General features: G+C 39.8%; 1 long non-coding RNA gene across 1 annotated transcript in view; it reads right to left on the reverse strand.

Moving 5' to 3' along the window:
• Positions 1–20,521, reverse strand: part of LOC144324662 (uncharacterized) — a 78,417-nt gene that overhangs the window by 55,004 nt on the left and 2,892 nt on the right. The window contains exon 3 of the long non-coding RNA XR_013390091.1: positions 18,875–18,962. This is a non-coding gene — a long non-coding RNA (uncharacterized LOC144324662). The remainder of the gene's footprint in view (positions 1–18,874; positions 18,963–20,521) is intronic.

Below are 20,521 nucleotides of genomic sequence, written 5' to 3' on the forward strand. Positions count from 1 at the left end.
CAACTAGTCTACTAATGGCAAACTTCCAACTTCCAAGCCAACCAGTGAAGCCAAATTTCCTCCCATTACAGTGACTGTTCATTAAATACAGAAGTTGTTTTCAGTCTATAAGTGTTTGTCAAAGACATTCTACTAAATGTTGACCTCAATTCCTAACATGTGAATACCTAGAATTTAGGAATTAGTAGTGAAGTCCAGACCCAGCCCAAATTTCTATGGAAACAGGGGAAGAGTAGTTCAGAAAAGTAGTTTGTATCAAAATATAGGCCAATTCTTTTCCAACTGAGGAGAACTCTAGTAGAAAAGCAACCCTGAAGTAGTTTTCTGTCTTCTGGAATCCTGAGAGAAAAAAATTTTCTAGACTGAAGTTCACAAATCATAAACTTACTTGATGGGGGAAAAGTGTTTAGGGAAAAAAAAGAAAAACAGACCCATAAATACAGAGAATAAACTGATAGTTGCCAGAAGGGAAGACAGGGGGCTCAGGGGGTGAAAAGGGTATCAGTGAAATGTGTGAAGGTGGGTGGAAGTCACAGGAAGAAAAGGCACAGCACATAGAATATAGTCAATGGCATTGTAATAGTGTTGTGTGGAGACTGATAGTAAACTACACTTGTGGTGAGCAGAGCATTATGTATAGACTTGTCTATGTTGCACACTTGAAATTAACATGGTGTGTCAACTGCACTTCAATTAAAAAGTTAGTAAAAAAGATAAAAGTGTTTAGGTACAACTTAAAGTTCAAACCACAAGTTTAATTTTCGCAAATCCTCGATATTTAGGACATTTAGTAGCATGCCCCAAAGGCCAATAAACTGAAATAAAATTTTAAGATTTTTCTTTGAGGTTTGGCATTAGAATTAGTTCACAGTCAACCTGCATCATGATCTCCTATAATAAAGACTAAATTTCTAGATTTATAGAATATTAAAATAAGGGGAATTAATATCTGCAGATTTAAAACTTGAACATGGGAACAAGGAAAGTAATAGATCATAGATGTGTAGCACTTTAATGCCATCTGTGTTGGGAAGTCAAGAGTGAAGGCAAGTTTTCCTAATGTATCTGGCCATGAATTAAGGCATGAATAGATTTTCCAGATCACAAAAAACTAAGAAATGTTTGTGTCTGTAATATGTCAGTATTTCTATTTTTTCACTTTTTCCCTTTCAGAAAACTTTGAGACCTGAGAATGAAAAATATTGATTTTTCTCTACATTCTGTAGCAGAAAACATACTAAATCCAAACTTTACTGAAATGTGTTTATTTTTCTTTAAATGATCTCTGGATTAGGGGTTATAGGTGATAAACCATTGACAACTTATTCTCAAGCACTTAAGTGCAAAGCACTTTAACAGCTCTCAAAAACATCCGATCCTACAGGATTTCTGCCTTCATTTTAAAAAATACTTTTAATTTTTAATTTTAATTGAACATATAAAATTTACCTTTATTAGAGCAAGAAAATATAATATAGAAGAGAATAAAAAGTTTAATATACTATCATAAAAAATTTTAGGAGTAGGATTACTTGTTCTCTGCATAAGATAAACTAAATGCTACCAGAATATAAAGTCAGAGCAATTACTGTGAACAGAAAAGATGTAGGAAGGTATCACAGATTAGAATCATGTTTTCAAAGATGAATAGGATTATGATAGGCAGAATAAAAAAGGGAAAAGTATTTCATTGTGCCAAACAAAATGCAAAGGTGAGAAAATCCAGGGGACAGAGGATTGAATGATTTGGACCTACGTGTGAAGGTGAGCCACTGCAGGAAAAATTGAAGAGCACGTTATGAAGGACTTTGAAAGTAAATTTCAATTTGGATTTTTCCTTGCAAAAGAAGAAATCCTTTGATGCCCTAATCCTGCCAAACCAATAGCAAAAATTAAAACAATATTTCTAGCAAGACTTAGCAGTAAAACACAGTATGTTAGAAAAGGGAAAACCAAGAACTAGATAGACTGAGGCCAAAGACTGGAAGAACTACTGGATCCTCCAAAACTTGATTATTTCTTATCTATCCAAAGCTTTATAAACGTTAGTAAGAATAACCGAATACTAATTTGACACCTACTGAAAGATAGTTCATATAAACATAGCTGCCAATTATTTAAGTAGGTTTTCTGCACAGCAATCAATATTGTTCTAAATAAATCCTTCTTTGGTGGATTCTATCACTCCGTGGTCAGAATGCTGCTCAGGGATAACCAAGGATCATAGATTATCATGAATATTTGAAAAGATTCGGTAGTATTGTAGTGGCTAAATGATAGGAATAGTGTTTGAATTATGAAATTCAATAGTTCTTCTGGTTCCGTCACATCTGGAACACTGTGCTAAATTCTAGAGACCATACTTTAGAGAAGGACAGTGGTTGATGTACAAGAGTTATCCAGAACAGGGCAACCAGGTAAGTTATAAAGCCAATTCAAGAACAATTAAAGGAAAAAAATCCAGATTCCTTATCAATCTGGTTGCCCCATCCCAGACTATCATAGTAAAATGTATTGTTTCTCCCCCCAAGAGAAAGGAGAATCAGAACAACCTTCACTAAGGGTTGAAGAAGCATCCTGAAGGCATTAGCTTGTATGTACAACTGTGTATGTCAGACCACAAGCAGAGGGTATAAAATATAGGGAAATACCTTGAGATGAATATAGTAACTTTAGACAACTAAAAATAATTATTTGACAATAGACCTCCTCAGGTAATAGTGAGCTTTCCATCACTGGGAGTCTTCAGTCAGAAGCCAAGTCACCATCTATCAACGAACCTATGGAGGGATTCTAAATTTGGTGGAAAATCTAGAATTTAATACAACTCCTATCCACAGAGGAAGAGGATTCACTCTTCCTCTCCTATCCACAGAGGAGGAGGATTCACTCTTCCTCTGAGACTCTTTTTTTAAACAAAGAAATGAAACCTATGCTAACTTAAAGGAGAAGTTCTACCAAAAGGACCTCGTGGTGTCTTCTAGAACCACAAGGTCAAGAAGAGTGGTTGGGCATAGGAGGGACTGGAAACTGAAACAGAAGGTGATCAGGAAACAACCTATTTCTCCATCTCTTGTTCCCTCCCCTGCCAATGTCTTATATATATGTTTGTTAAAATATATGTATAAAGTATTGACCATCAAAACATTCAGGTATCAGCAATGCTTCCCAAATATATGGAAGTCTCATTTTGATCCTCAGAACTATAAAGGTTAACAGAGCATATTACTATCTTCATTTCATAGATTATAAAACTGGTTTGAAATTAAATGGAGTCTACTATTCTTAAGGTTAATGGTCTAACTGGACCTGCATCCAGGCTTTCCCAACTCCTTTCAACCGTTCCTTCCACACAACATGCTGCCTCCCTTGATCAACTTTATTTTTTAATAAATTGATAGACTCAAGAATTATTTCACAGCCAGATGAACAGTCTATTGCTTCTTATACATCTTTTTACAACAAGCAGCTTTCAGCGACTACAGGAAGTTGAACTTGGCCTTCAAAATAGTTTCAAAGAATATTATAAACAAAGTAAAATTTGTAACTGCTGTTCCTTCTGCGTGGGACAATCTTCTCACCAAATACACATTTCTTCATCATCTCCCCCATTAAAATATAAGCTCCGTGATGGAAGTGCCTAGAATAGCACCTGGCACAACGTAGGTGCACAGCAAGTATTTGTTGAATGAAAGAGTAAATCCATCTCTCCATCTATGGCCCTCCAGGAATTCTGGATCCTTTTATAATAAGAACCACCTTTCTGCAGTCATTTTGCTTAGGAGAAACTTCATCCACCACATGAAGTTGAATATAACCAAGAGATGTAGATAGGATACATTTCCAAGAACAAATAGGGTCTCCTCTGAAACCTGCCTAGCCAAAAATAAATAAATAAGAAAGGAAATTACAGACCCACACTAAGAATAGTAGGTTAAAGCCTACTAGTGCTTTGGCTGAGAGATCTACAGAGCGAAGCTACTAGAGCAGATGGGTCTAAGTGTGGGTACCAGCATCCAGAGAAAAAGGATTGCAGAGACAGATTATCAGCTATCCAATTACCCTGAGAACCTTACAACTCTTTCTGCAAGGGAAGACCCAATCCAACGTAACTAGAAAGCCCAGCATACTGGTTTCTGGTACAGCTTTGAGAAGGATTCAAGTGATACAACAAGGACTCAGTTTCTCTCCTTCCATCTCTCTACCTTTTTCTGCATTTGGTTCAACCTTCAAATAGGTTTTTACCCTGGGACTGCAAAAGACTGCATTCTTTCTCGTTTACAGCCTTCTAATTTTAAGTTCAGCAGAAAAGAGGGAATCTGCTTCAATGATGGCAAACCAATGTCCCAACTGGAGGTGTTAACCCCTACTGGCCTGACCTGGATTGGACATCTGTCTCTAATCCAACTATTTTGGATAGGGGGATAGGAGGTTATGACTGGCCTATGTTCTATTTCTAAATCAACTTTTCTTGAAACGCACAGATTAAGTGTTGGGGGAGACAGGATTCCCCCAAGAACTATCAGGATCTATTTTTCATACAGGGAAGTAGATGCTAGGGGCAAAAAAAAAAATATTATGTATGCCATTTTCCAATTAAATTTAAATATGGCTTTTATTCTAGTTGGCCAAGAGTAGGCTTTGATCCTGGATTCTCAGAATCCCTCAAGATAACAGAAGTATAAATTTGGAACATGAATTAAAAGCTGGCTCCTACTTGCCATGCAGCCTAAGTTATTTAGCCTCACTAATCCTTAATTTCTCATTTACAATACAATGATAATACCATCTTCCTCAGAGTTATTAGGACTTGAGAATGTACATAAATTGCTTTGCTCATTGACTGACTAGTGAACCCCAAAGATGGCTGCAATGATGATGATAATGATGATGATGATGATGATGGTGATATTCACAGTTGCATCACTGCCAAGAGACCTCTGTTCACCTATTTCTCTATTTAACCATGCGTGGCATACTCTTAATGAGGCAGAGTCAGCCTGAAGAAGGGACAGTGGCTATCCTAATGCACCTATTCTACCTTTCTTTGATTGCAACCTTATCTATAGGAGGCTAAGATTAATTCCACCAGCCTCATTCCTACTATATCTTTTAGCATAGATTATATTAAGCAAAAAATATTTTTCCTCTCCCACAAAATTAAAGATTTCATTTGGTTCTACCCTAGCAAATACCATAAAAAAGAAAACAAATGCCAAATCCCTTTGGAACACTGGTCAAACACAGAAAAGTCCTATTTAAAATAAACACATTTTGCTTCTGTCATTCTCAGCATCTCCAATTTTGACATTCTCTACAAAATCCCTTTTCTTGAAGAGAAACATTCACAGTGTATCACCCCCTGTTGGTAGGGCCTAATTAAGCTGGTTCATCCACAGAAATGGGAAAATCCTCTCTCCCAGCACCTTCTCAAAGTCTTGGAAAATGGAGTTTCCATCTTGAATATAGAAAGTCCTCATTTCTTTTTTCCTTAGAACATGCTGCCTAAACTTCAGGCTCTCAATGACACTGGGAAGGACTTACTAGGACCATTAGATAGAAGGCAATATTTCTCTGCACATTTTAGTGCATCTGTATTTCAAATGCTTTCTCTATGTCCTTTGCCTTTCACTATCACTAGCAAATCCTCAGAAGACTTCATGGCATGGTCCATAATTCAGTATGTCCTCATCCAATTTTATTCTACATTAGAGAATAAATATAGCTCATTATGGTCACTCTTGGCACACTGTGAGCATCCTTTACATCAGAGGAAAAACTCAGTTTTATGGTTTGGGTCATAATCTGACATGTTCTTAGTGCATGTTTTACTATTGAAGGTGTCCTAAAAGAAGCTTTTAAAATCTCTTGATTCCATAGGACATTTTTAAAAGCCCAGTTTTCTGACCTCTTCTATAAGGTTAATTTGTCAGCAATAGGCCACTTACCATTAATTACATCCTTTTTCAGATTTACTTTAGGAAATATTATAGTGCAAGGTGAATTATATATTCCAAACCATGTAAATTCAGAAGAATGCTTCAAATTGTAGGATTCCTTGACCACATTGGATTCTTTTTCTCCCTCATTATGTTCAGCAAGTATCCGGGCCCCACACACAAAAGCTCAAAAATCAGAACAATCAAACTCAAGTGGGTGTCATCATGTGTAGTCATGAAATGACTAGCACATTCTTTTCTAATAAAGATCATTTACAGGAGATATTCACTGTTAAAGTATCTGTGTAAGAATTGTGAAAATATAGGTTTCTAAATATTCTCTTTAACGTAGATAAAACTTCAACCGAGTAAATTCTCTTCCAGACTAAATTGAGTTAATGAAGCCAGAACAGACCATCTTCAGTGATCATGAAAAGGATTTCTCAGGTTAAGTCTTTCTAACCATCAAACTGACAACATCAGAGAACCTCTGCTCCTAATCCTAGCATATTTGGTAGAGCTCCAGGAGGGTAGGAGAGGATGTTGATAAGGTCCAGGAACCAAAATCCCTCCACACTATGAACTAGCTTCCTTACCAGCACCCCCTTGCTTCCTCCATTCTCATGGAGCTTACGGACAAGCACTGCTGCCATCAAAACACAATATGGTAAGTGCCACAGTGAGAGCACATGGGGGAGTCACCTTACCTACCCTCAGCACAGCCTTTGTGGTTGTACAACTTGTGTAGTTTTACAGGACCCCATGCTCTGCAGGATCCCAAGCTTGGTTTCATGCTCTATTGTGGTCTTGAAAAGGTTTTTTAAAAGGGGGGCCTGTATTCATGTTGCCCTGGGCCCTGTAAGCTCTAAAGCTGGTCTTGACTACACATACTATCCGAGGTCAGATGCAGGCCCTTCTCTGGTCAGGCCCAGTCTAGCATCAAGAGCTCCTTCTCTGGAGCAGGTTCCAATGACTCAGCATGCTTCCCTTACTTCTTCAGTGCAACCACTGCATTCTTTATTCCTTTATTCCTTGAGGCTTGATACCCTCCTAAATTGGCTGCAGAATGATGCTTAATACATTGGCTCATCTGCTTCCTAGCTGATAAGGGTATCCTTTTTCACTTGATGGTCTTATAAACACTAAAAACTAACAGAGAGAAGCTATAAAGTTACTAACTAAGCAAATGGTAGATTACTTATACTGCATCTCTTTTATTACCAGGAATGAAATGAAAAAACTCCAGCCCACCAAGTGCAAACAGCAAGCGGAGAAAGCAGAAACTACTTGGGTGACTGGCCTTTCTGCAGCCCAGACTGGGACCCTAACACCCAAGGAGGAGAACCCAGGAGGCATTTTCTCAGAGGTTAAGACTCCATGAAGCTTCCAGAGTAAGCAAGTCAGATCAGCTCAGCAAATAGAACCCTCTACTCTGAGCCAGAGCATGCTTCCAAGAAACACCTTATGATTAGACTCATTTCAATGGGAACTGTGGGTCTTAAAGGGGGTGAACTTTGCAAAGCTCACACAGCTAATAACTGAAGGGTGCAAACCCAATCTGCCGGACTCCAGAACCTCTACTCTTGAACTAGGCTGCACTACTTACCATGACTTCAATCTTCCAGTGCAGGGCTTTGTCTTCCCCATTATTCGCCCTAAAGAATTTTCAGCTGTTCTTTAAGTAAATGGGTAGAAATAGAAACAAGCAGCTCTACTACTCCATCAGCTTCAGGTCCCAATCATCAATGTGTGCTTTGGGGAAGAGGCGGCAGCCTAGTCGGGTCTGACTTCTCGGGGAGCCAGCCTGGAGATGGGGACAGGTAAAGGCACACCTTTCCTACTTTCCAGGGAGCTGCACAGTCTAGAAAAGAGTTTCTCTTTACAGAGAATAGAGACTTTGGAGGAAGATTAGTGGTATGAGGTCACAGCACAGGAGAAGCGAAAGGAAAGGACTAGGGCAGTGCAGGGAGACTGCCAGAGAGGAACAGTTTCAGCAGCTGCCATGAAGTGGAAACCATGAGGAAAGGAAGAATGTGAAGGCTAATTTTTAGAAAGCCTTCTGAGTGGAATGCTGCATAAAACACTGATACTGCCCTTCTAACAAAACAAGGTTAAAAAGACATTCTTCACAGCTCCTGAAGTTAGACTGGCATTTCCTTGATGCAACATCAACCTAGCCTGGGCTACAGGAGACTCTGGGATTTAAGTTACATGGGGAACAAATCACCACTTCCTCATTTCTACCACTTTGGAAATAACTAGAAGCCTCTCTGGTAGGATTCATCCTACCTCATGAATTCCACCATAAACCCTAACTCTAGTAGATACTAGATACCCTTTATAGTCAGAAGAAACTTTTTTATTTGAGAGAGAGCATATGAGAGAGAGAAAGAGAGAGAGAAAAAAAACTCACAAGCAGCAAGGAGGGGCAGGGAGAGAAGCAGATTCTCCCTGGAGCAGGGACTTGATCCCAGGACTTGGGATTATGACTTGAACGGAAGGCAGACACTTAACCAACAGCCACCCAGGTGCCCTAGTCAGAAGAAATTTTTAAAGGATAAAACAAAGCAACAGAAATAGAACAGTAGTTTTTAAGAAGCACTTCAGAAGAAGATTCCAGTAAAAAATTAACCAGCTACCTAGAGAACTGAAAATAAACCAGATATACAATGACTAGATGAATTCTGTCCAAAATGTTAAAAATAAGATTTGGTTATGGGGACCCAGCAGGGACATCAGTTTCCCTATTAAGTATCTGGATTCCGGATGAGACCTGTAGATGCTCAAGGACTCTGGGAACATGTGTATGTATTCAGAGATAATTAGTCATCATTTACTAGACCCTTATGCCAATTTTTTTTTTTTTAACCTTAGCGAAGTCTCAGGTTGAGAGTCCATTAAATTAGAGTTGCTCCTTAGAGACGGACTTCCCGATTAACAAAGCAGAGTAATGAAATAGGGATACTCACATCAGGGGAAGAAATTAAAGAGCCTATTTTCATCTTAGCAAGGAATAATTCACCTGGTAAACCACCCCGGGAGCGGGGGGTGGGGGTGGGGGGGAGTGAGAATAAAATGTCAAAAGTAAAAAATCTTGATCAAGTGAACTCCCAAGCTCCTAAAATGGTTAACTTAGCTAGCAAAAGTGTTTTCTAGACTCTTTAAGGTAAAATATTCCCTGACGTAGAGACTGGCTCTAAAAGTGTACGGTAAGGGGAACACTGATTCCTTGGAGAGTAACACAAGCCACTCCAATGAAACTGGATTCTTAAGTACACAAGGAACTTCCATAACTTTTGCCTAGATCTTCCCTTATGAAGGGAGAGGATGTGTTATCATGTGATCCTAAACACCCTCAGTACCTTCATTGTTTCCATTTTGTTTTAAATTGAGGTGAAATTCATAGGAGATGAATCTTTAAAGGGACACCGGGATGGCTCAGTGGTTGAGCATATGCCTTCAGCTCAGGGCATGATCCCAAGGTCCTAGGATCAAGTTCCACATGAGGCTCCCCCTAGGGAGCCTGCTTCTCCCTCTGCCTGTGTCTCTGCTGCTCTCTGTGTCTCTCATGAATAAATAAAATCTTTTTTAAAAATGAATCTTGAAAGTATATAATTCAGTAACATATAGAATATTCACAATGTTGTACAATAACCATCTCCAGTTACAGGATAGGGTCCTCACTCTGAAAAGAGACTCTGTACATATGGAGTAGTCACTCCCCTCCCCACATCCCTGGCAACCACCAGGTCTGCTGTCTGTTCATTTAGCTACTTGAATGTTTCATATGAATGAAGTCATACAATATGTGTCCTTGATCTCTGGCTTCTTCTATGTAGCATAACATTTTTGAGATGCATCCACAGTATAGCATGCATCAGTAATTCATTCTTTTTCATGGCTGAATAATATTCCATTGTATGCTCGTATCACATTTCGTTTATCCACTTGGTTGATGGACATTTGAGTTGTTTCCACTTTTTGGCTATCAGGAATACTGCTGATAGGAGTCTCCTTATTAATAGTCTTATAAAGCGCTTCTTATTCCTCATTTTATATATGTGTATATAAATGACCTCATCTGAGCCTATAATAAGATCCTGCTCATCTCAGGGTTTTCCTTAGACATCAAGATATAAATTTCAAAGCTATAATTCCAAGTCACCCATTTACTAAATGGTAGGACTCGGGTCCTTGCACTCTTAGTAAAGAGTTCTATAGCCTACACAATACTAGTCCTTAACTATTTTCATCTGGGACCAGTTTTCCTTGGGCAGGTGAAGCCATACTAATCATTTCTTGTTCCAAACTCCACTGAGAACAGTAGCTAGACATTAAGCTCCAAGGAAAAAGAAATTAGGTTTTATTCATCTTTATAGTCCAGCACCAAATACAGCATCTATCTAGCACAGAGCTGACACCAAAAAAGGTTTGGAGAGAGGGAAAGGAAAAGAGGAAGAAAGGACACACAGTGTCAAGCGTAGGAAGATATCATAGCACCTCCCACACCTTATCCACAGGGGCTACATTCCCAGCCTCCCAGGGGATGCCTGAAACCACAGAGAGTACTAAACACTATTCTATATTTTCCCAATTGTTAAAACAATTCCAAAATGAAGTCATCTACCCCCACCCTCCAATAGCAAATTAGGACCTAGTTTTAACTTAGCTCAGAAATGTGACCTTTTAACAGTCAATCTGATGTTTCCTGATCAGTTCTAGGGAGGTAATCTGCCCGGTAAAAATTCCTGCCATTCCCTTACTCTACAAAATAAAAGATGTAACCATTCTTTTTCTTTTGCTAACTTCTTGCCTTGCCTTCTTTCCTATAAAAACCTTCCATTTTGTACAATTCTTTGGAGCATCTCTCCATGGTACTTGCTAGATAAGATGTTGCCTAATTCATGAATCACTTAATAAAGCCGATTAGATATTCAAATTTACTTGGGTGAATTTTGGGTTTTAACACTATACATATAGATCTAGTTTATATATAAGATTAACAACTAAAGTGGAACAGTTGTAAGAATAGACTGGGATAAGAGTCCTATGAATGTGGTCTCTCAAAATCTTATTGCACTGTACTTACCCTTTGTGTGAGGAGGTACAATGATAAAAGGTCCACACAAGGAGGAGAATGACATAGGCATTGTGACGTAGCATTAGGCTACTGAAGACTTTCTGACGATTTGTCAGGAATATCATCTGTTTCTGGACTGCAGGTAACTGACACTGCAGAAAATGAAACCCCAGCTAAGGGGAAAACAACCATATTTGCACCTGTGATTTCCTGAGTGTTGTGCTTTCACACACGGTGGGAACATGAGTCCCAGGAAAGTCCTGACTATAAGTAAAAAATAAAAATAAGTAGTAGAAAGTGCTATGGTCAGATCCCAAATCAGCAAAATTCCTGCCACAATATCAAGCCTTTTTGTCTTTCCTGTTTTGAAACCATTTCATTGTCTAAAAAATAAACATATAAAAGCTAAAAACTGCAGCAAAAGAAAATACTTCCTAAAGGGCATTAGTTCTATCATCCTACTACCAAGGTATACTGCCCAACCCATTCTCCATGTCCAGGAGAAATTATAGCTCTGAGTACACAATTCTGTCCAGGTGAGCTCTAGATTGATGATCCTACCAAAGAGGACAGAGTTTCTATGACACTAGACAGATTCAAGATGGACTCCAATCCTGGAACCACTGTAGAATCAAAATCTTAGAAGCCTATCCAAGCCCTACTCCCAAATTTATTTTAGAGAGAGCACACATACACAGGAGAAGGTGCAGAGGCAGAAAATCTTAAGCACACTCCTCGCTGAGCACAGAGCCCCATGCAGGGCTTTAATCCCACAACCCTGAGATCATGACCTGAGCCAAAATCAAGAATCCAATAGTTAATGAACTGAGCCACCCAGGAGTTTCCCTACTCTTAATTTCTCACCTATTGCAGTACATATAAGAAATATCTCCAGAGCATGTTGGGTTAAATGAAGAGCTACTCAGAGCTGAACACATTAGGCTTAGACCACTGAATGATATGGGAAACTCTTCTCTAAATAGAACAAAAATCCAACCAACAAAATCTACGGCAATAATTTAGTGCTTAAAGTTTTCCTATTTCCTATGGGAACTTTCATATTAGCATCATATAGTCCTCATAATGACTACCTGAAATAGGTAGCAGTCCCATTTTGCAGATGAGGAGACTGAGGCGAAGTATAATTAAGAGATGTATCCAGCTGACAAGGAACAGATCTACTGCCCTAGATCAGGTCTTCTAATTACACCCATTGTTTAGGACATAGATTGCATTCTAACAGGCTTCTGATTCTGATGCATATCCAAGCTTAAGAACAGATTCCCAAAGATTATGGAAATCTGTTTCCTATAAGCCACCAGTGCAGCCACTCTTGGGGCCCATATTCAGGAATGAGTGCTGAGTAGACCACTACTGCCCAGAGAGCTTGAGGTTGGCCAAGTGCTCAGGGCTGCCAACTACTCATGGACTTGGCCTGAACTTCAACCAGGTCCCTGAACTTGGACTTGTCCCAAGACTGAGCAAGCACCACAATGCAGATCATAGAGCTCTTAACAGCCCACCACTGGTGATGGGCCAACCACATTAAGACTGTTCCTGTGAAACCACCCCATCCTGCCATCTATTCTACCTTAATTGCTTGTCCAAGTTCCCCACAGAACTACTTCTTAGTCCTGCTTTTCCTCCCTAGGAAAGAAAAGCCTTTTCCCCTGCTTGGTTCTGGGACACTTTGTAGGTCGTGAGATCTGAGTGCACCCCTCATTACATTTGTCTCTTTGACCGAAGTTTTTCCTTACCAAAGCCCAGGTTTGTTTTCATTTGACAAAGTCCTCAGCCACTGTCTGAGCCTAAAGCTTCAGAGAATTTGGGGACACCATTTTGGGTTCTTTTGTGAATGTAGGACTCTGGCTGGGGGGCGGGGGGGGGGGCTGATTTCATCATGGGCAGCTGTGGGGCACAGTACAGGCTGACTGGTGTTTGTAGTTTACCACAGACCTTTCTGACCTTAGCTTCAGGACTCCATTCCTGGCATTTGAACATCAGGCCTGTGGCGATCCTGAAGTGAAAGTCTTCTATTTCTCCAGTTTTCCTCAAAACTCAAAAAGGTAAAAATCTCTGCCATGAACTATTTTTCTCTAGAGATGCACCCAACATGCATATTTTGCAGAGCTGTCAAGGCCCCTTTTGTCGAAGGGATCTTAACAAGCGACTATCTACCTCCCCCACACCCCTCAACAAACTGCTTCCTTTGGTTTGTGACTCAAGATTGAGACACTTTCCTAAAAGTATGACTAAGCAGAAGCTCAACAGACCTAGGCTGCCCACCCCACCCCTCCATCTTCCAGCTCAACATTGGCCGTAGCTGAGCAGAATTCTCGCCAGGAAATCACCCAGGCTCTTAAGATGCAGAGGAGAGTGCCAAAGAGGGAAATTAAAAGAACGGTTTTCTAAATGTAAAATCCCTTCCCATCAGAATTAGAAAGCGTTAGGCTGTTTCTCGTCTAATGCTAAAAATGAGTTCATTTGATGGTTGTTTCTATAATTATACAATTATACCCTATTACACAATTCTGTGATGTTGCCAACTTTGTCTTTCAAGAAAAAGAAAAACAAATTCTTAGTCATAAATTTAAGAAAAGAATATCACAGGAAATGCTGTCTGTAATGCTACCAGCAGAGTTCTGAAAAAACTATGGTAGAGCTTTAAGTAGGTAACACCTTTCCTATACCCCTAGGTGATTAAAAAAAAAAAGTGACCAAGAGGTTAATAAGCAGCACATGTTGAGAAAAACCATGGCGTGGAGACACCTGGGTTTAAATCACAGCTCACCACCCAAGGCAAGTCACACCACTTCAATTCGATTACTTGATCTAGAAAAGTAGGCATAAGTAACACAACCTAGTCTATCTCATTTGGTAGGGGAAAATGAGGCAATTTGAGAGCATTTTAAAAGTCAAATGTTTTAGAAAAGCAAAGCAACAAATATGAGTGCCATCATTACGGCATTCCAGTCACCAGAGCTCGATTGCTACTTGTCCATTATTTTACAATTCCAAAGAATAAACAATTCTCCCCTTTGGAACACATTCTGAAACCTCCATGAAGATTTTTGTCAAAAAAGTTGATTATACTGGTCAGCTTTGTTACATTAACAAAGTCCATGATGTATGCAAATCTTTCTAGAAAAGTCTTAAATCCTATACCATGAATTTAGTAAAACAGCACTCCACTTGTGCTCACAAAGCCTCATTTGAACTCTTTTGGGGATTAAGCAATTTATGTAACTCAGTAAATCTGGCAGTATACATAAAGACACAGATTTTTCTCCTTTTTACAGACCAGAAACTTTGTCATGTTTTCCAAGACAAGTCTTATAATGTCTCATATATTCCTGTTCTCATGATGCACCTGCAACAAAGAATTCTTGTATTACCCCTGTTGTAGAGAAGGAAATTAAGGCACAAAGCAATTCGGTCAAAAGGAGCTTTTTAGTGTCTATTTTGTTTCTCTAATCCTGGGCCTGGAAAAGGAGTTGAAAGTGAAGTCTCTACCTTATGTGACTTTACCTTGGGTGGCGAAGGGGTCCTGACACCCCGGAGTGGCAAGAGAAGATCCTGAGAAAAGGCTGAGATTCCGAATTGAGATTTCAAAAACAATGGTCACCACAAAAATTCATAAACCAGCTCACAGAGCACCTGGGCCTTTCTCCGCTAAAACACTCTCCTTTTCGGCAGTGCTCAAAATGCTGCCTTGGGGCCAGCAGCAGAAACAGCAGCTTGTTAGAATTTCACGTCCTCGGGCCCCACTGGGCACCCACTAAATAAGAAACTCTGGAGGCGGGGCCAGTCTGCTTGACACGCCCTCCTGGTGATCCTAAGGCTCACCTACTTTTCAGTACCTCTGCTTACCTCACCCTATGATGGAAGTTTAAGGATGTGTTCCCAGTGCCTGAAGTGGTCCTGGGTTCAGTGCAGACTACCTTCATCTGACACTTTATAGGATTTTTATTGAAAGAAAAAACTGAAGTCATTAGTTTTAAAACAAATAAACCAAAGCATTACAGAGCAAGTAGAGGACACCTGAGATCCCGCAACCCAGAAATAAGCACTTAGGGCCACTGCATTGCACGACTCTGGGGCTATGTGTCACGTAGAATGCACTGAACATTATATAACAGAGGAGTCTTGACCACTATTCATATTTTTGTGAATATCTTCCAATATCTCCTCCATGGTTTGATAACTTGATTATTTACAATTTAGAACCCTTGTATTATAATAAACAACCTACAGCTCTTTCTTTGTGCATATCTGTGGCTTATCCCCTTATAGTCTAAGCAGAGAATAAGGTTTGCTCTTTATTTGCAGTGTTGCAATTCTGTTCTTCCTGGTAACACGTACTAATCTCCATTATTTTGAGATCTTTCTGACTTACCTACTGATGCTTGCTCAAATACATTAGGCTTTATCTTTATTAATTACTAAAGCATCTAGCTCAAAGAATCAATAAGAAAACCCGTGGATTTGTTCACATGCTGCCATGTTAAAATTCAGATCCTAGGATAGTTCTGGGTTCTATTATTGTTTTGGAAACTCCACACCATTTTCCAAAGTGGCTGCACCATTTTTTATTCCCACCAACAGTGCATAAGGGTCGCAATTTCTCTATTTCCTCAGCAGTATTTGTCATCCAATGATACCAAAATCATTCTGGCTCTATTCCCCAAAGCATTGAAAGCAGGGGCTCAAAGAGATCTTGCACACCCATGTTCACAGCACTGTTCAAAACAGCAAAGAGGTAGAAGCAACCCAAGTGTCCAACAACAGATGAACGGATAAACAAAATATGGTATACACATAGAACAGATGATTCAGCTTTAAAAAGAGAAAAACCCAGTCACAAGAGGAGCCTTGGGGACATCTAGTGAAATGAGCCAGGCCCCAAAAAGACAAGTACAGCATTCCACCTAGGATGTATCTCAAGCAGTCAAGTTCATGGAAACAAAGCTGGATGCTGGTTGCCAGGAACTGGTGAGAGGGGAATAGGGGAAGGTGTTTAAAGGGTAAGAGCTTTGGTTTTTCAAGATGAAAAAGTTCTGGAGATCTGTTTCACAACAAGGTGAATATACTTAATATTACTGAACTATACACTTAAAAATGGTTAAGATGAAAAAAATATAAAAAAATAAAAAATTTTAAAAATGGTTAAGATGACAGAGTTCTAGGTGATGTATTTTTACCATAATAAAAAAGAAGAAAAGTACACTCAGCTTCATGTCTAAATATAACCTGCTGGATTCTGATGTTCTGTTTACTTATGAAACCTGTATCTAAAATAATCAACCTCACAGAGGCAGAGCGTAGAATGCTAGTTGCCAGGGGTTGGGGGAGGGAGAAACACAGAGTTGCTGGTTAACACGTAGAAAGTTTTGGTTATGCAAGATGAACAAGTTCTAGATAGCTCTGTACAACATGCTGCCTATAGTCAATACTGTATTGTGCATATAAAAATCTGCTGAGTAGATGCCATGTTAAGAATTCTTACAATTGGGCTACCTGAGTGGCCCAGTCAGTTAAGCATCCAACTCTTAATTTTGGCTCAGGTCATGATCTCAGAGTTGTGAGGTCAAGCCCAGCGTCAGGCTCAGCTCTGGGAATGGAGCCTGCTTAAGATTCTCTCCCACTCCCCTTTCTCAAAAAAAAATAATAATAAATATTCTTACAATAAAAAATAAAAGTGAATACAAATTCTCAACCTCACCGATAATCAATGGGGAAAAAAAAGAGAAGGGGGGGAATGAAGATCCTAACACTGAGATGAAGTTCTTTCCAGACTGAGGCCATTAACAGTGATTACCCACATGCTTCCTAAGATCAGTACTGCCCTCGGTTCCACGCCCCAGCTTTGAAGGAAGCTAATTAGCCAAATTGAATCCTGTCAGCTGAATCACAAAGGAGACTTCCCCCCATGTTCCAGATGCTCTTTGGTCACTGAAGTTCAGCTACTTCCCAGTATCTGGAATCCTTCAGTGGCCTTTTTTTCCCTTCCACCTCTGACTAAATGGACCTTTAATCAATTTGCATCGTGTAGAAGCAAGCTGCTCTGGAATGGATGGCGTTCCTGTGCTCTCGGCGCTGGAGGTATACTGTGGTCTCTCCAAGGAGCCACGTTCATAACAGAAGGCATGACAGGCACTTTTATAACCCTGGAGCACTGTGATTGCAAGCTCCGGGCCTGCATTAGGCAGGCAGGGAAAATCTGCACATCAGTACGGGAGAGCCAGGCCCCTCGTGGAGCACTGCAGTTGTCTGGCTGAAAGCTGCTGAGTCTGCTCCAATGCACCAGCTGGGGGGAGGAAATGAATCACACAATAACACCGAATGTGCTCACCTCCCTGGTTGCCACACATCTACAGACAGGCTGGCTCCTGAGCTCCAGCATGTCCAACTGGGGCCCTTAGCCAGCTTGCATGGCTGGAGAGAATTCGGTTTTCTCATTCTTTCAGATTATCCCTTGGTTTTCTGTGTTATTAAACAAACAAACAAAACCACCCTAACAGAGAGGGAAGCATCACGGTCCCCAGGGGAAAGAGGTCAAGTAGCTTGCAGAAGTAGAAATCGCCAAGGCCTGGGGTTCTCCTTCTCCACTGATAGCTCAGTGACCTGTCAGCTGGTGAGAGTGACAGCTGTATTCATTTCTCCCATACATGGGCTATGAGGTTGGGCCAGCAATTCTTACCACTTATGAATTTTTCCTCCACTACCACCTTCGGTCTTCAGGGACAAGCCCCAAAGTAACAAGGAATTAATCATGTCAGAAGTTAGAAGCATGTGGGCCTTGTTTTGCCCAGTTGAAATGGTCTCTTCCCAGCACCGCCTTCTTCTCCACCTGCTTGAATGATATTTACCCTTGAAAGGATGATTCCTTCCAAGTCATATCAAGTGCCTCACGCCCACCACCAAGTTCTGGCCATCCAGGCCATGTGGGCTGATGGGTCACTGAAGGATTCCAGATGCCAGAAAGTAGCTGACCTTCAACTTCATATCCTTCAACCATCTATTTTTGGCCACTCTCCACAGTGGGCTCTCCCTTCCTGTGTCTCCTACAGCACTTGTCCCTCCCACTCCTTAAGGGCTGACTTGCTGTGTTATAATCTAATTTTTTGCATATATATCTCATCTCTACCACTAAATTATAAATCCCTTAAAGTCAGAGATTATGAAGTATGCTTCTGTATGTGCCCTACAATGTTTCCCATCATGGAATTTATCCTAAGAAAATTATCATAGGCACTTAGATTGATTAATGGAAACCAATATGTCAACAATAATAACCACTCCAAAAGTTTCTTTTCTCCCCACAGAGCCTGTGATAGTCTGTCTTTCCCTCACTTATCACTGTCATCTGCTTCCTCATTCTTTATATTCTACAACCCAATCCTCTGGAATAAGCCTTGTCTGTTCTTTAGCCCTCCTCAAACTCTGGAGACCTCTGGACTGGGGAGGATGGGGCAGGGGTCATTGCTAAAATATTCTGTAGGGTAGAACTTGTTTGGCAAAATTCCACATTGCCTCCAGTTTCCTCAGAAACATTCTCAAAAAATTCTCAATATCAACAACACACTGTCTTTTAGGGAATTCTAAACTGAAATGAGTGAAGATGGTGGAATTGTAGAAGAATGGGAATCACCAACCAGGAAGAAGGCGGTGATTCTCAATGGTGGTGAGGCCACTGATATAAATGACTCCTAGGCTCAGTGGTCAGCAGGAGATGACAGCTCAGTCCATATGGGGTGGGCTTCATGGTCCACTCCTTACCAGTGCTTGACATTTATTTTAAAATAGAATAAACCCTTTTGTTCTTCAATCAGAGATCATATGTAAAATCAAATACCTTCAGTGTTTAACATTATGGTGCCAGTGGTCTTTGTCTAATCCTTTTCTCAATGCAGGCCTTGATAGAACAATAGTTGGAGACTCACCTAAAAAAAAGAATAGGAGGAAAAAGTCTTCCTTTGAGGACAAAAATGGATTTTATCCCATTTTTTTTAACCCTGATACCATCTACTCTAGAGTAATATTAAATCAACAGAATCAAAAATATACCTTTATTCTAGGAGAGTGGGAGGTGATTTATAAAATACCTTCATCTCCATTGCTTAATTTGTTTCCCAGAAAAATCCTGTGAGCAGAGTTCCCACTTGGGTGCTACATTGTCCAAGTCTGAGGGCTCTGCACCTGATCCATGGACAATATCCCTTCCTATTTCCATCCAACCAAACCTCTTTAGAGAGTCCACCACATAGGGTTTGTGCCAGGCACCAGTTCAAACAATGATGTCCCAGACTCACTCTGCATGTGAAACAAGCATGTGAACAAATAACTCTAGAACAAGGTAGAGAATAAGGACTGCCTCTTGATAAAAGGGAAGGAAATAATCAGAGAATGATTAAAGGGCAGTCTTTCCTCAAGATTTTGGATACTTGGGTCCCATTGTTTCCTGACACTTATTATAGCCAAGAAGTCAGAGACCATGCTGATTCTTTCTGTTTTATGCAATTTCTCCTTTTACTTTTTGCACGTAGGCAAGTTTTATTCCTGTAGCTTTGCAATTCAAATTTGACCCTGAGGTCACTTTTCAGTGATTTTGCTGACAGTATAGAGGGTTTTCAATCAGTCTATTCACATTTTTTTTCAACTCAAGAAAGTTTTCTTCAAGTTTAAATATATCATTAGTTATTGCTTCCATTTGGAATATTCTGGTACATCCTCAGGAACACACAAAATGATTAAGTTGGCTCCCAATTCTCTGTGTACATGTGTGTGTTTATATATATCTGTACAGCTACATTTATCTGTGCATACACATATACATATATGTTTGGATGTACAAGTATATATATAATCTGGTATGCATATGTATAGAATTTCAACTTATCTCTCATCCTTATTATTGCTCTGTCCTTTTCCTCTGAATTCTAAGAAAGCAATCCTGCCTTCTACATCACTGATTTGACGTTCAGTAATGTCCATTCTTCTCATTATTGCCTCTAATGAGAATTTAAATTCTACTTCATTTTTAATCTTTTTATCCTTTCTTATTACGTTAGTTGTCCTGATTATGTTGCTGGTTGTTCTTTTGTTATAGTTTTCTATCATGTCTTCTAGCTTTTTATTGAGGCAGCTAGGTATTAAGTTTTCTTTTGTGGTCCTTACAGTAAATAATTTTAATAAGTGTGCTCTTCCTTTGAATTTTCAGGATGATATAGCTTCTCACTTATTTTGCAGAAAGTTCTATGTCATAGAAAACATATTTTCATGGAGCTTTTTTAAATTTCATATTATTTTATTAAAACTCAAATGAGGGCCTATCTATCCAAGCCTGCATTTGCCAAAAGACAGGAATTTGTCTTTGACCCAACTCTCTGTTTCATGTAGACCTTATGTAAAATCACTTCTCAAACCCATAGGTTGCTGGTTATAACTCAGACCAGCTTCCAATCTTGAGTGGACTTTTTTCTAGAGGAGCTCCTCCAGGCTT

This window comes from Canis aureus, chromosome 12, assembly GCF_053574225.1.
Source record: "Canis aureus isolate CA01 chromosome 12, VMU_Caureus_v.1.0, whole genome shotgun sequence".
Classification (NCBI taxonomy): domain Eukaryota; kingdom Metazoa; phylum Chordata; class Mammalia; order Carnivora; family Canidae; genus Canis; species Canis aureus.